The sequence below is a fragment of the Polyodon spathula genome, chromosome 7, assembly GCF_017654505.1.
Source record: "Polyodon spathula isolate WHYD16114869_AA chromosome 7, ASM1765450v1, whole genome shotgun sequence".
Classification (NCBI taxonomy): Eukaryota; Metazoa; Chordata; class Actinopteri; order Acipenseriformes; family Polyodontidae; genus Polyodon; species Polyodon spathula.
In genome coordinates this window covers 3,381,117-3,395,635 of record NC_054540.1, presented here as the reverse complement: position 1 = coordinate 3,395,635, position 14,519 = coordinate 3,381,117, and the positions used below count along the sequence as shown (strand labels likewise).

At 37.8% G+C, this 14,519-nt stretch overlaps 1 protein-coding gene across 1 annotated transcript in view; it reads right to left on the bottom strand.

Moving 5' to 3' along the window:
* LOC121318010 (protein shisa-like-1a) overlaps positions 1–5,955 on the bottom strand; it is an 85,644-nt gene extending 79,689 nt beyond the window's left edge. Inside the window, exon 1 of the mRNA XM_041254177.1 lies at positions 5,612–5,955. The gene's annotated coding sequence lies outside the window, so the exon portion shown is untranslated. The remainder of the gene's footprint in view (positions 1–5,611) is intronic.
* Between the last annotated feature and the right edge of the window lie 8,564 nt (positions 5,956–14,519).

The following is a 14,519-nucleotide window of genomic DNA, read 5'->3' as shown; positions in this document are numbered from 1 at the left end:
GCCTGAAACTTTCAGTATGAAAACTGATACAATTTAAGAGAAAAAGCAAAATATATAACACCTGTTATAGGAGAAACCGTAAAAATAGCTACATTTCTGAGCTTACTAGATTAAATACAACTTTAAAGTAACATGAAAATATTGCACATTACTCATATTCATATATATATATATATATATATATATATATATATATATATATATATATATACATATACATATGTACTCTCTATCTCTCTCTCTCTTAAATGAGTATAAGTATATATATATATCTCTCTCTCAGTGAGAGAGAGAGAGAGAGAGAGAGCATATTACCATTAATATATATAGTATATATATATATATATACTATATATATATATGCCTGAGTAATATTCTCTCTCTCTCTCTCTCTCTCTCTCTCTCTCTCTCTCTCTCTCTCTCTCTCTCTCTCTCTCTCTCTCTCTCTCTCCATATATATATATATATATATATATATATATATATATATATATACAGTGCCTTGCAAAAGTATTCAGACCCCTGACCAATTCTCTCATATTACTGAATTACAAATGGTACACTGAAATTTCGTTCTGTTCGATATTTTATTTTAAAACACTTAAACTCAAAATCAATTATTGTAAGGTGACATTGGTTTTATGTTGGGAAATATTTTTAAGAAAAATAAAAAACTGAAATATCTTGCTTGCACAAGTTTCAACCCCCACACATTAATATTTGGTAGAACCACCTTTTGCTGCAATAACAGCTTTAAGTCTTTTGGGGTAAGTATGTACCAGCTTTGCACAGTGTCGGAGTGATTTTGGCCCATTCTTCTTGGCAGACTTGCTCCAGGTTGTTCAGGTTGGTTGGACGATGCTTGTGGACTGCAATTTTCAAATAGTGCCACAGTTTCTCAATGGGATTGAGATCAGGACTTTGACTGGGCCACTGTAGGACATTCACCTTTTTGTTCTTGAGCCACTCCAATGTTGCTTTGGCCTTGTGCTTGGGATCATTATCCTGCTGAAATTTCCTCCAAAGCTTCAGTTTTTTAGCGGACTGGAGCAGATTCTCTTGCAGTATTTTCCTGTATTTTGCTCCATTCTTCCTTCAATTGTAACAAGATGCCCAGTCCCTGCTGATGAGAAGCATCCCCACAGCATGATGCTGCCACCACCATACTTTACTGTAGGGATGGTGTGTCTTGAGGCATGGGCAGTGTTAGGTTTGCACCACACAGAGCACTTTGAGTTTTTGCCAAAAAGCTCTATCTTGGTCTCATCTGACCACAAAACCTTTTCCCATATCGCAGCTGGGTCACTGTCATGCTTTCTGGCAAACTCCAGACGTGCTTTCAGATGGTACTTTTTGAGTAACGGCTTCTTTCTTGCCACCCTCACATACAGGCCAGTGTTATGCAGAGCTCTTGATATGGTTGACTGGTGCACCATTACTCCACTCCCAGCCACTGAACTCTGTAGCTCCTTCAAAGTGATTGTTGGCCTCTCTGTGGCTTCTCTCACAAGTCTCCTTCTTGTTTGAGCGCTGAGTTTTGAGGGACGGCCTTTTCTTGGCAGTGGCTGGGTGGTGTGATGCAGCTTCCACTTCCTGATTATTGATCCAACTGTGCTCATTGGGATATCCAAACACTTGGATATTATTTTGTACCCTTTCCCTAATCTATGCATTTGTATTACTTTATCTCTAACTTCTGTAGAATGCTCTTTGGTCTTCATTTTCCTTCAGATTCACAGCCTTACCAATGATCCTTCAACAATGGGGTTTTTATCCAGAAAATGTGACAGCAACTTTAATGGTTCACAGGTGGAGGGCAATGGTAAGGTAACTGTGTCCTCGTTAGGGCAATTTCTTTCATTGGTGCAAACAGCACAGGGGTTGAATACTTATGCAAGCAAGATATTTCAGTTTTTTTTTTTCTTAAAAATATTTCCCAACATAAAATCAATGTCATGTTAGAATAATTGATTCTGAGTTTCAGTGTTTAAAAATAAAATATAAATATAAAATAACAGAATGAAATTTCAATGTACCATTTGTAATTCGGTAATATGAGAGAATTGGTCAGGGGTCTGAATACTTTTGCACTGTATATACGCATATAATGAGTCTCATATTCATATAAATATATATATATTTATTATATATATATATATATATATATTATATTCATATATATATATATATATATATATATATATATATATATATATATATATATATATATATATATATATATATATATATATATATATATATATATATATATATATATATATATATATATATATATATAGAGATAGAGAGAGAGAGAGAGAGAGAGAGAGAGAGAGAGAGAGAGAGAGAGAGAGAGAGAGAGAGAGAGAGAGAGAATATTACTCATATTCATATATATAGAGAGAGAGCATTTTATCTATGCTGTTTGGCAAGCCTAAATGCCATGCTATAGCATTATTGTATTACTATCTGCGTATTACTATCTTTCATTGGGATAAAATTCTAAGTGCGTTGTAGCAAAGTAACAATACCATTGTATACTTTCATATGAGTATGGCACCATTCTTTGAGTCATGCTGCCATTCAACTGAAAACTTGACAATTCAGAAGAAAACACATTAAAGGAATCTGCAAACTAATTGCAAGCATGCTAAGCTAATCTTCTCAATTTTAGATGTAATTTGTAAATTAATTTGAATTTTAGAATTGTTTTAAGCACCACTGACAACAGCTGAATCGTTGCTGAATTATCTGGCTCTCAAAACAGTGGATTTTTTTCACCACTGTTTGGCATTGTGTAATCCTTACTGCATTATTAGAACAGATGATTCCCCAGCCCTTTAAAGAGAAGAATGAAAGCACATGTAACATAAAGCTACAGCCCTTCCCTTTTATATCACTGCATCATTTCACTTGGCAAAATAAGCGGTAAAAGTAATTATGTTTTCTGAGTAATTCCCTTTAAGGTGTAAGTAGGAATATATTAATTCAATGGAATTAAACGCTCATTTCACTTTGCTTGTTTACTCAGAAACGCGTAATCTCCAAGGTGAATTGTAGGATTGTAGTCCTGGGCAAGATGTAATCTCTGATTAAACTCGATGAAGAAATGTTTTTTCCAGTTTGCACATCGTTGGCTCTTTAGTTATGTCTAAGGCAGTCCCTGTGTATGTGTCAAATCACTTGCATTACCTGGTTTTGTGAGAATCTTTCTTTGTCAGTTTAGGACACCAGCATGTAAGACATTAAAAGCGTCAGCACCCCGGTGAAAGGAAAATCTGATTCCAGTCGACTTTTAAATCACTCAGATGAATTGCCATTGACTGGAAACAATGATAACGGTGAGGGAAGTGCTGTTTATCTGTCAACAGGAAACTTTTCAAGTGATATGAAGTATGTGGAGAGACAAACACCAGGGATGGTACAGTAGGCTTGAATGTGATTAGAATCTGATTGAGACAGTGCCTGAATAAACTGTAACTGTTTAAACACATACTTCTTTATGAAGGCAAAGTGTTTTCATTGCAAGGGCTGTTAGGCTAGATTAGCTGTAATAATCACCATCGAAAAAATATAATAAAATCACCAGGAATGTATTATACAATAATGACGCCATTGCCCAGTGCCTCTCCAGACACTGAAGTGTTTCAATCTGTGCTATGATGCCTCATTGAGTATATCATATACTTAACATGATGATTTATGAGCGCTGTTTATTATTCCAGACTGCATCGCACTGATCCAGACACTGAATATGACTTTCCTCTTCTGAGAAAAACAAAACCCACTAATCTAGATATTAGCCCTTTTTTGTTGCAAAACCAGTTTCCCTGTTCAGTACAGCCTGGAGTGGCATGTCACATAGAAGAATTTCATATAGTAGAAGCACAGCAAAGTGTAGTAAATTATAGTGAAAGTATGGTAAATGATAGCTACGCTTGTAAAACCCAGAGAGGTAAGGTAAAGTGTTTTTAAAACATGGCAAACCGTGGTAAATGCATAGTAAAACCAGGAGAAAAGCATGGGAACAATGGAAAAATACAGCACACATTTACTGGGGTGAGCATTTATAAGGGGTAACACATGTAGATGCAAGGATTCACCAAATTCAGACAAGTGCTTCCCAAGGTATAGCCTTTTTTTGAGAGTATGTCACCAAGACATACATTAACAATATGAGGTCTACTTCAATCACCTAAACAGTAAGAAGAAGAAGAAGAAGAAGAAGAAGAAGAAGAAGAAGAAGAAGAAGAAGAAGAAGTTTTAATATTAAATTCCAAGTATTTGCAATTGAAGCAGGTTTTCATTCCTCAAGTGATTCAAGCCTCACTTTCGTGATAAATAGTTCTCAGTATTAAAAAAAAAAAAACAACAACAACAAAACAAGTCAAGAGTGCATGTGATAATCTCACGATCTCGTTCACAGCATCTGGGAACAATCCTGTAGCTGTTGTTTGCCAAACATTTCTAAAAATAAGCAATGCATCCTAAAATGTTTTTTAGGAAAGCCTTTAAGCATGTTTTCCTCTATGTCGTGTATTAATTTGCTTGCTGAATATGTTTTGAGTATTGAGTAAATTCAATCATATTAAAGAAGGGCATGATGCACACTACACCTGGTGTAAATGGATGTGTTCTGTGGAGATGCATGTTGATACAGTAACAGGGGTATAGGATGTATGAAAATATGCCCCCTGCCTTCTGTCTGTGCACACACACATGAACACTGAGGAAGCTTTTCATTTTAATGTCATGATGGCTCACGCAAGGCGCAAAGTAAATACAGCTCTTCAACATGCACAATCTATTCGGATTCAAGCTACCATTTTAAGGCTTTCCAGATCCCCTATAAACACTGAATGGGAGCCAGTTTAGAGCAGGGATCCAGCTGTGTGTTTTAACCAGACTGAAGTGCTCACCGGTTCAGAAGCACTGCTCTCCCCCCAGCCTCAATGACATTGACCTTCACACTATTATTATTATCATCACCTTCATCATTGTGCTTGGTATTATTGCTGTAGTTGATTTTGTTGTTTTGTTGTGTGCTATTATTATTATTATTATTATTATTATTATTGTTATTGTTATTATTATTTTGCCAAGTACAATATGTATTAAGCTAACCATGTTATATCCTTAGCTAGAAAATGCTGTTTTGTAAATACAGAAAATATCTTTCTTTTTGTAAATTAGATAATCAATGAATAGTGAATTTTAAAACACTGGACTGTCTCATAATTACGTCTAAAAAGCCCACTTTATTTGCACAATTGGAGTTTATTGGGAGAAACAAAGCCATTGGAAATACATCCAGACTTAAAGCTCATTGTTTGTAACTTGTTTTGCGAATTATCTGAGCTTCAAAAACACCCCGGCTTCCAGTCTGAAGAAGGCTACTTGACAGTAGCCTTTGCGCAAGAACACTGTGCCGTACTGCCACCTAAAAAATTAACAGTGCAGCAGCCACCGCTGTTGAGGTTACTTTACAAACGGACGGACAGTATCTGATCTCTCCTAATTGAAAAAAACACACGTAAACCAATATCGTTGTTATAAGCTAAAAACAAACAAACAAGTACATTCATAAATAAAAACACGTTGAAATAAATACCTGTCAGAAAGCTCAGCGATGCGGGTGTGCTTGCAGTGAATTTATATAGACGATTAATCTTCTATGAAGTGACGCTGCCAATTTGAAAACAAGAGCAAGCTGCACCATACAACAAACACCTCGGCTCTGTCACTGCCTCGCTCCGACTGACTGGCACAGAGCCGCCGACACCGAAAAGGTTAAAAGTCACACACGTACAGAAGCGAGTTCCCAGTCTGCCTCTGCGCTGTTTGGTCCGAGAACGAACAGCATACTTTGCTCTCTATTTCAGTCCAAGCCCTTGCGCTCTGCTTGTTTCTGAAGTGTGCGACAGTTCAGAGTGCCTGTCTTGGTTAGATGTAATGTTTCTGTTTTGAACTACTTTATTAATGCAGTTTCTTTCTTTTTTTTAAACAGCAAACTTGGAGTCAGGCTTTTGCTGCGCTGAACGCTGCACACGAGAGCACGCTAGCTGTCTATTTCGATTACGTGTGCTGTGCGTTCCTTACATTTGCGTACTGCCTGCGCTCCTGCTCAATCGAGGGTCAGAGCGTGTGGAAATACAGAGCAGTTTGCTTCTGTCAATATACGTGTCAGAAAAGGTGGCAGGTTATATCTGAAATGGTGTGACGTGTGTGTGGCGGTGGGTACTCACTGTTATTTGATTTGGGTCTGAGTGGTCTGTGCATATTAATACCTGGCTCAATAGGCTGTGGTATGTGCACTGTATTATAATGTTGCGCCCCCATTAATTTGAAGACTAGTTTAATGGTACAGTAGCTGTATTATGACTGCTGCATCCAGTCAGTGTTCCCTGTCCATTCCTTTAGTGCCTGAAGATGCCTAGACTATGGAATCAGCCAAGGGTCGAATCTCATCTTGGTTCACGTTTACCCAGATGTCCGGGAGATCACCTGCTAATTCCATAAACTCCTGTCAGTCCATCCACACCTCAGAGCACATACCGGATCACCTTGACAGATAGCTACTGTATAGCATACTCCAGCACTCTCTAGCCAGTTGCAGGAACTGAAGGACTGTTGTGGTGAATACTTCTGTACAGGTATAGCACTAATTAACCAGCACTACCTGTGACCGCTTTGTGGTATAACGAACCAGCAGGGACTCACATATCTGTACAGGTAGGCTGTCCAGCCCCCCAGAATGAACATGATTTAATATGAATTGTGAGCACTGAGTGTATTTTCTTAGCGTCTGGTTATAAAGAGACATGTGGCAGGTTAAAAACGTCAGGCAGTTAAAGGGAGGGGAATTCAGGAGGGTGCCCTGCTAGTCTTGTTCAGTATTGTATGCCACATCTCATTGTCAATGTGTATGGAGCCTGGGCCACTTCGAGGAGCTACATGCTGTGTAAATTGTATTTAAATAGAAGTGCTTTTCCACTGTCCGTTTAAAAATGGAAAGACTGGTCTGTCAAAGTAGGGGCCAGCCAATCATTGCTTCTTTCTTAAAACTTGTAGTGAATGTGCTGTTTATCAGAATGTAATTTAATCTTAATACCCCTATCTGTCTGTCTGAAAGTAGCTGAATTTACATGTCTGGACTCGCATTAGCCTCTTAAGTATCCCTACACTGTATTCAACCTCAGATACACTGCAGTTCTCTGTTCTTATTTAATTGATGTGTATTTACTATGAGCTGTATACACCAGCAGCTAAATTACAAATGCAAGGTCCAATAAAATGGTTAGTGCAAGGTCCTCATCCATTTACATAGGCATCCAGCCTACATGTTTTGAATCATTAGAGAAATATGGGCTTCAAGCTGAATAAAAGTAAAATACATTTACAGACGCAACATATATTACATAGGACAAAGCTGGGAGCTGGCACGGTCAGCCCCAGGCACCGCAGTGGCTATCAAATCGAAGCAGACAGGAGTTCGGTACGAGTCTGACAGTGCGAGGGCAGTGAGGACCTCCCAGACTGCTCTTCGGAGCCACAGCGGCTGTCATGTCAGCTTTTCAATAAATTCGGGGGTGGCCAGTAAGTTTATCAAGTCAAATATATAATTAAAAATGCAAAATGAAAATTGACTTGGAGATAAGGAAGTAATGCATTAATGCAAATAACAGCACTACAGTGATGGACACATCAGTAATGGCTTGGATGGGTTAGAAACAAAAAAAAAAAACTATTGAGATGGGAAAGGAGCAAGGTTCCAACCCCAACAAATGAAGTGACAGACCCCTAGAAAGAAAAGAGAGACAGCACTGACATGAGAAACATAAAACATTAGGCAACAAGATCCACCATTCGCAACTCCAGGTGTGCAATTGCTGAAAAGGGAAGTTAATCTCATATACAAAGTTAGACGACTAAAGTGTCACAAGCAGCCAGATGTGACAGTGAGTTAATTCACTAGCGTGCTGTGCTGTTCTCCTTAGAGTACTGGGTTCAAATCCATCTGAATCCTTCTTTTTTTTCAAAGAATCTGGTTGTCGGGCAGTGGGATAATCTCATGGCCTGCTCTCCTGAAGATAGTGGTTTGAATTCAGCTACCTGAGATAAATAACGGTGTTGGTTGTGTTTCCACAGATGGAGGAGGAAGAAGGAGGAGAGTGGCAGGTGGGGTGTTGCTGCCTGAGAGAAGAGGAAGGTACTTTTCTCCACTTGTACATGCATCTTCACTGTACTTTTCTCCACTTGTACATGCATCCCTGTAAGTGTCAGCTTGAGATAATAGAATATTCAGGCCATGTCCCATCAATCTTGTTTATAACCCATAGGAAAGCCAGTAGAAGATCAGATTAGGCAAAGGAAGCTAATTAATATGAGAATTGCAAAGAGCTGGGTGAAGTATAACACTAAAAAACTGGAAAGAGTTATGGTTTTAGTATGGCCCTGTGGCATTCAAAAACCCTGCAGTGACAATGTTCAACCTCACAGTAAATGTGGACAAATGCCCCGAGTACAGTTTTTAGTACAGTATCCCTTATAAAAGTCTACCACAATATTTTTGCACAGTATTTTTGCTCTTTTATCACACTTTTCCTATGGTTATATTATACATGTACCCCAGTTTCCCCTGCTTTGCCATGTTCTTTACCATACCTCTCTGTGCTTTACAGTGTTTGCCTATGCTTTACCATACCTCTCTGTGCTTTACAGTGTTTGCCTATGCTTTACCAGACCTCTCTGTGCTTTACAGTGCTTGTCTATGCTGTACCATGCTTTCACTATGCATTATTGCACTTTGCTATGCTTTTACTATGGAAAACGTTTACAGTATAAAGAGTATTATAGCTTGATCTAAAACGCTGATTACACTTCATACAATTAAATAGATATCAATTTAATGTTTTGAAGTATTTATTTATCACAGTTTGTGGACTGCTTCCAAGTCTCCCCTATTTGCTCTGAAGAGATAATGATCCTGTTTTCCTGCAGGCCTCCGCAGCTCTGAATAGCCCAGGCTGACAGTGCTGTCATTCAAAGGGAGAGATTTCTGTCTACCTTAAAGTCGCATCAGAATGTTTTGAATTACAGCCCTCTGGATCGCTCTCACTAGTTTATTTATGAGATCTCCGATGACTGTGCCACAGAGAAAAATACATTCCTTTGCCTGTAGTGTTGTGCTGGTAGGAGCATAGTAAAGAAGTTACCCATCTCAGTAAGGTCACATTCACACATGTTGTTTCAGCCATCTGAAACAGATCATAGCGCATGTGTATATTATAACATAGGGTAGTGTAGTAAACCTGTAGTATACTATGAAGCAAAGTATAGTAATTAAATAGCGGAATCTATAGCACGAGGGCTGAAAGAGTGACAGCAGCACAGCTTATGAGTCATATTGTGCCAGTAGGTTGGGGCTATGGTTCTCACTAGGCAAAAACTTAACATGTTTAATAAAGCAGTCAACATCTAGCTTATTAAAAATGCGATGTTAGAAGGCAATAGTTTTTGAGTATTGCCTGCTGAGTGACGACAGAGAGCAACAGCTATTTGACTATAGACCACTAAAGTGACTGTCGTCTATTGTTGGTCATGTGACACAATATTATCTAATAGGGCTGTGAATTTCAATCTTTGATAATGCACTATACAGCCACAAAGCAAAAGCTCTAATTATTATGAAACCTGCAAAAAAAAAAAGCCCCTTCAGTAAAAACACATTCAATGTTGGCCCCATTGTCTTGATCTATTACTCTGCTGCCAGGAGAAAACTGCACGGATATTCAACTTGTGCGTGATATAGCCAGTAATTCTGGTTAATGCGTGCAGTTCAATGCAAATGTTAAGTGCCAGAATGACGCCACTTTGTTTTCTGCCTGCAAGGTTATTGTACACATAATGGATTTTTTAAAACTGCAGTCAACTCCAGTGTAAATCACTAACCCTACTGCATGTCATTAGCAAACTTTTTGGAAAATGTGTTGATCATAAAATATGAAAATAGCGAGACTTTCACGATATGGCAAAACAACAAAGAGGGGAAAAATAATCCCCCACTGTTCCCAAGAGGTTTTTAACAGCCTGTTGCTCCTGGCTGTGGGCTGTCTGAACACTGATGCAGACATTTGACTGTTAACACATTGGAGAGGGAGGACCCAGAACAGCTGTGAAAACAGTGAACAGGAACCAGTAAGGAGGCTATCAATATAATATATCAATATAATTAGAGAAATATAGGACTCAGTTGGGTGGTGAGAATAAGGAAGCTGGAAAAACGCTTTCCCATGTGTGCCAATAAATGTGGCATACCTCACTGTTAGCAACAGTCACTTTTTCAATTTTAACTGAAGGAAAATAGTCTATGGGTTTTTCTCATGGGAGACACAGTGGTTGGAAGGGCATGTGAACACAGTAAACATATTAACAAAAAAGTAGTAACAAAAAATATATACAAATGTCCTTTAAAGTGCAGTTTGTTCATAACCATCTACTTCAGATACAATCGTCTCCACATTCAAGGTAATATTCACTGCAATAATACAATAGCTTTTAGTCCTTTACCCTTAACCCTAACCCTAACCCCATCATTAACCCTAAACCTAACCCTAAACCTAACAATAATGCAAACCCTAATCCTATCTCTAACACTAAACCTAACCCAAACCCTAACCCTAAACCTAACAGTAGCGCTAACCCTCACACTAACGCTAACCCTAACCCCAACCCTAATCCTATCTCTAACACTAAACCTAACTCTAAATGCAATGCTAACGCTAACCATAATCATAGCCCTATCTGTAACTGTAACTCTACATAAACCGCAACTTTAACTCTAACTGTAACCCTAACAGTAATCATAAACTCTCACCCTAGTTCTAATCCTATCCCTAGGTGTATTATTCACTTACATAAAGAGTCACTGCTCATTTAGAAGCCATCTGTGGTGCTCAGATGGCCAAATGTTAGTCAGTTTCCAATTAAAATACAAAATTCTGCATTGGTGGGTGGCTATTCAGCTGGTGTTTCATATGTGAAATGAAATGGGGTATTCAATAGGTTTCATTTACAGAGATGAGGTATTATAGGAGTGCTTGTATTTCACAAACTTTGAATTCCTTGGGCATATGCAGCAGGTGGCTAGACATTGTTTTTTTTTCTATTAAACACTAGATTGTTCAGGAAAGCCATGTTTCTAGAATAGGTTGTGATTATATTGCTTGAGCCAAGGGTACGTGTCATGCTTACTTGTATGTGAAAGTGCTTGCAGAACTAAGAGCTGTCTGAAAAAAGAACTGGACTCTTGCAAATCCTAGTCCTGTAAATGTAAATGTTGCCGTAATTGCTAATGGCATAGCTGGTTTGTTTAAATTCCTGTGTCTAAACGCATGCATGTGCCAACCCAGTACACAAAGGAGGTATTGGAGGTCTACATTGGTAGAAAGTACACTTTGGTTCTCTATTAACTTTTCCTCTCTCCCAGGAGTCATGTAGAGCTGACACTACAAAAACATTTTTAAAAGCTGTTGTATAAAAGCACTGAGGTTTATGCTGATAGACAATACCTTTATTACTTGTTTTACTTAAAAAAATGTAGTGCCCGATTATCTTACCCCATTTTCTCTCCCCAGTTTGAAGGTCCAGACGTGTTCCCTCAGTGCAGCGCCCAGAGCGTCTCAGGAGAACTGAAGGTCAGCTGTCATCCTCCAAGGCATCTGACCAGCAGGGGGCACTGTAGCGTGGTGAGGTGGTTGACTTTGCCTCCTGAAGCAGCGACTTCAGAAAGCAAGGACACAAACCTGCGCTCCCCTGCCATACCAATGTTGTCAACACAGTCCCCTTATATTTTGAGGAGTTCAGAATGACTTAATTGATTCTTTATTTCATTTCTCACCAGGTTCACAACAGACAGCTCTTAAACGTATGTTATGACTTAGTGTCAATATTTACATAGCGAGCAGTAACACCCTGTCCATATACAGAAAGCACATTCTGAGCTTGCAAAGTGAATGCATCGGACTGCTTTGCATTACTGGCATGGTCAAGCTTTTTCAATACACTCTAATTATTATTATTATTATTATTATTATTATTATTATTATTATTATTATTATTATTATTAATTGGGGTCAGCTTCATTGATGCAAACAGAGACAGATCTCTATATCGCTGCAATTGAAACAAGTTTAAGTACACTGATGTTCACCGCCATTTACTACATCAAAAAAAGAGTTAAGAATAGCAAAAGTATCTACAGATTGACCGTTAGCTTTGTTTCTCAATTGACCTTGAGCATTCAGGAACAGTGACATCTCCTGTGATTGTAAGGATAAGAAGTGTTACACTGCATTCATGGGATTTGCTCACTGCAGGGCATCGTGTCATATTTATAATCTATTAAGCTTGATGGATTTCCAAGCACTTGGCCACACTGGTCACATCAAAAAGCAGATGGGAAATAATTGTGACACAAGGCATCTAACCAGTAAGTTGACATGGAAAGTAACGATTCAGCAATACAGTCAGCACTCACATATCCGACCCTATACAATCTTGACTTCAGTGATGGTTAAACGCTTGTGACGTATGTCTGATTGTTTCATTTTGGCCCGTTCCAACCCTTGTCCGTTTTTCAGGGAATAGAAAAAAGATACACTGTCAAAAATACATCTCTGAAAGCACTGTGTTTTAAAATACGTAGGCTTCCATTTAGATGTACAGAATTGGTTTTGTTGGTACAGTACTATATTTTTACCAGAAGTAGTATTTTAATTCAGAACGATATAATTCTGAAAATATCACTTGCCAAAACTAAAGAGACAACAGTTACCTGTAATACAGAACATACGTTTAAATCCGGTACGTGTTGTAAAGGTATGTAAAATTTCACATTAACGACCTAACAGCAAAATAACATCTAAACATTATTCATGCACAGAACTGCGTAAAATGTAAAAAAACAAATTTAGCAAAATCAAAAGAATAAAAATTTTTTGAAACAACAACAACAACAGTTTCCAGAATTAAGACCGTATTTAAAGTCATTATTCAAAATTGCAGAGCTATAGTGCTGCTTGATAAGGCCCTAATGTCACAGTTCACTTGTAAATGAAAATGCACAAAAACAACTAAAGATCACAGATTAAAAATAAAAAAAAAATACATCACAATATCTCAAGTTGTTTAAAGATTAACTGTTGCATTACCCTAGCTTGTCTTGTTCGCTTTGTTTTGGCTGCATTTTCGTCAGGTGAAACGGGAGGAAGCGCTGTGTAACTGCACAATGTTAGACAGACTAATTTTGCATTAGAGAGAATTAAAAAAAAAGAAAAAGCGGGCTGTGACAGATATTCAGATAAATTGTAACATTGAAGAGATGGGCTTTGCATTGGAAAACTGGTGACGTAGTGGGATAACGCGTGACTGGTAAGTGCATTAATTTGTTACATAAGTATATATATATATATATATATATATATATATATATATATATATATATATATATATATATATATATATATATATATATATATATATATAATGGTGCTGATTTTATTCTTAATACCTGGGCGGTAAAGCGTGACTGATGAGTATCTGGGTAACGGATATCATAGTGCTGACTGTATATTCAGGGTACGATTTTTACCATTATTCTATTTTTATTTTACCACTATAAATTACAAACTGGGATGAAACGAAAATTGTGGTGGAACTGGGATGGAGCTGGATATCTGGGTACCAGTTTGGGTAGTTTCAACCACCACATGCGGCCAACAGCAGCAGCACCCTTTTACACATTTTATATGCAACTTGAGCATTATATATGCAAAGAGCAGTGCAGTATATAGTTGTAGTATTCTATAAAGTGTAATACAGTGTTTTTGTTAGGGTAATGTATTAAAGATGCAGGTTATGTAAGAGATGTGCATTACACAAGATGTAACTCAAGGCGTTTTGTGCTTGTGTGTTAGACACAGGGTGCACCTTATACAGAGGCTGCACATGATATTGTAAAAATTACGGTATTGTATATGCAACATTTTCCCTTTGGTAAAAACCTAGAAAAAGCAAATCCTAAGAAAATTGAACAATAATAATAATAATCTTAATTTTTAATGTAGCGCCTTTCACAATAACAATTGCCGCAAAGCCCTTCGCTTGAATAAAAACATTGACAAATATTAATAAAAAAATGCAAGAAAAGCAAGAAAAACAAAAACACACAGAACAGTAAAACAAGGCAGAGAATAAAAGGAACATCATTTTAGCATAAAAGCATAAAAACGCTCCATTATAACAGTGTGTTTTCATCTTGTTTTAAAAGCAGTGACACTTGGTGCTTCCCTTACAGAGCTAGGCAGATCATTCCAGTATTGGGGCCTGTGGCAGAGCACAGCTCTGCTCTTTAGAAATTGGCAGGGATGGGGTTAAATTCCCCTACCTGCCTGGGTTCATTGTGTTCAGGTGGCTGGGGTTGATTAGATGATTAGTTTAATTAATGATCAATCAGCGCC